The sequence below is a fragment of the Mastomys coucha genome, unplaced genomic scaffold (assembly GCF_008632895.1).
Source record: "Mastomys coucha isolate ucsf_1 unplaced genomic scaffold, UCSF_Mcou_1 pScaffold3, whole genome shotgun sequence".
Lineage (NCBI taxonomy): Eukaryota > Metazoa > Chordata > Mammalia > Rodentia > Muridae > Mastomys > Mastomys coucha.
In genome coordinates, this window is record NW_022196909.1 from 61,728,878 (window position 1) to 61,731,312 (window position 2,435).

A 2,435-nucleotide genomic window follows, 5' to 3' on the forward strand; every position below is an offset into this window, starting at 1 on the left:
AAAAAAAAAAAAAAAAAAAAAAACCTAAAACAATCTCCTGTTCCCCCCTCCCCCTGCTCACCATTCCACCTCCTCCTGCTTACTGGCCCTGGCATTCCCCTACACTGGGGCATAGAACCTTCATAGGGCCAAGGTGCTTGTAAGGTGCCTTTTTATCATAGCAACAGAGAAGCAGCTAACGTGATAGATGCCTTGGGTGTGTGAAGATGAATTCATTCCTTCCTCTATTGCTACAGCCAAATGTCTGACAAGAGACAACTTAAGGGAGGGAAGGTTTATGTGGCTCTCAGTGTGAGGATACAGCCAGTCACTGTGGGGAAGGCATAGAGGCAGGAGTGTTGGGCAGCTGGTCTCACTGCTTTAGCAGATAAGAACCAGAGAGAGCACAGGGGTAGGCTGGAGAATGTCAAGGCCCACTTTTAGTGGTTCATTTTCTTCTGCTAAGGCTCTACCTCTTAAAGGTTCCATAACACTGCTTGCTGGCTTGCTCAAGTTAACCTTAGCTAGCTTTCTCATACACAGGGGTACCTGCCTAGGGAATAGTTCTGCTCACAGTGGGCTGGGTCCTCCTACATCAATTAACAGTCAAGACAATCCTCCTCAATAGACATGCCCATAAGCCAATCTGATATGGACAATCCTTCCATCGAGACCCCCTCTCAGATGACTCCAGGCTGTGCCAGGTTGACAGTTAAAGCTCACCATGCCAGTGGTGTTTGGTTTCAGGACACAGTGTGGCCATCAAATAACCAAGTAACTAAGCAAGGACTGGGAAAATTCACTCATCTGGGCCATCCTCCTGGCCTGGGACTACAGCTCTGAAGCTCATTTCCTCAAAGCTTTATTTAAGCAAATGTAAAATGACTGTGAGATCTAAAAGGGGAAAAGATCTAACACTATATATTTTTGAAGATGATTTTTTTTTGAAAAATTTAAAAGTAAAATGTAGTTATTTTTATTTAAGATGGTTCCCCATCTTGAACACATTTACATTTTTTCTTCCCCCATTTAAAGCCTGATTCTAGAACATTTAACCGTCAGATGCTCGCCAAGGCAATCTCATGAAGTTCACTGTTTGTTAAATTATCAGTCCTAAGAAACTGGCTTCAGCAGGAATGTTCGTCTGGGTTTTCTTTTCTGATTTACTTCATAGATGGCATGGATAATGAACTAAGAAGAATCTCAGGTGACATGTTTGCTGAGTCCCTGGGACAGCAGAGCAGGCCTACGGGAGCCACGGAAGCCCCTGGGCCATCTCACCCATGGCTGGGTTCTTACCTAGGACTGGGACCACAGGGCCTGTACCCATTCCTCAGGGGAAGACGCAAGCCCCGAAGAAGGGAAAGGGTTAAGTCAGAATCAGTGGTGGTCCTTAACAAAGGCTGGAGTGGAATCTGGATTTGAGGGTTCCCCTCCAGCACTTTCTCCTGCCTTGCTTTCTTTGCTTGCTTGATTTTTTGAGACAGGGCCTCAATATGTAGCCCTGCCTAGACTGGATCTCGCTCTGTAGACTGTGCTGGCTTTGAACTCACAGAGATCCGCCTCTGCCCCCGAGTGATGAGGTTAAAGGTGTATGTCGCCATGCCTGGCATCTGCTTTTCCTGTTTTCAAATCTTTCCTTCCTCTTCCCTTCTTTCTCTTTTTCTTTTTTGCAAGTGTATATGTGTTGTGTCTGTGGAGGCGTGTATACATGTCTGCATGTGTGTGGCACATGTGCATGTGGAAGCCAGAGGTTGACATCAGGTAATGAAGAATATTAAAACTGTCCTTCCTTGCTCACAGATGCTGCAACCTGCATGGCCACCGAAACGGCATGCTAAAGGAAGGGCGTTAGACCAAGAGGGCACATGCTGCAGGAGGCCTTCCTTTCCAAACTCCCAGAAGAGACAAGTCTGCAGAACTCAAGAGAATATTGTTAGTTGCCAGGAGCGAGCGGCAGAAAGATGGAGAATGGAGATATCAAGGTGTATGTGCTGTTGTGGGAAGACTGTAATCAGAGACCCTGACAGAAACAGCTCAAGGGAAGGAAGATGGTTTTGGATTGAGAGAGTCTCGGTTCACCATGCTGGCAAAGGTACAGCAGTGTTTGTTGCAGTGGGAGTGTGTGTGGCAGAGACATTTCCCATCCTAGTAGACCAGGAAGAGGAGAGGAGCTGGGATCAGGAGCTGGGTTAGGACCTTCAAATTCTGGTGTCTAGTGACCTGCTTTTGCCTGCCAGGACTCACCTGCTAAAGTGTCCACAGCCTCAGAAGATGGACAGCAAACATCAGAGCATCAGGCTGGGGGAGGGGATTCAGACTCAGAACATCAGAGCATCAGGCTGGGGGAGGGGGGTTCAGACTCAGAACATCAGAGCATCAGGCTGAGGGAGGGGGATTCAGACTCAGAACATCAGAGCATCAGGCTGAGGAAGGGGGATTCAGACTCAGAACAT

The 2,435-nt window shown here is 47.4% G+C and overlaps 1 long non-coding RNA gene across 1 annotated transcript in view; it reads left to right on the forward strand.

Moving 5' to 3' along the window:
* Positions 1-1,060: 1,060 nt before the first annotated feature.
* Positions 1,061-2,435, forward strand: part of LOC116075455 — a 2,102-nt gene continuing 727 nt past the window's right edge. Inside the window, exons 1-2 of the long non-coding RNA XR_004112551.1 lie at positions 1,061-1,186; positions 1,783-2,074. This is a non-coding gene — a long non-coding RNA (uncharacterized LOC116075455). The remainder of the gene's footprint in view (positions 1,187-1,782; positions 2,075-2,435) is intronic.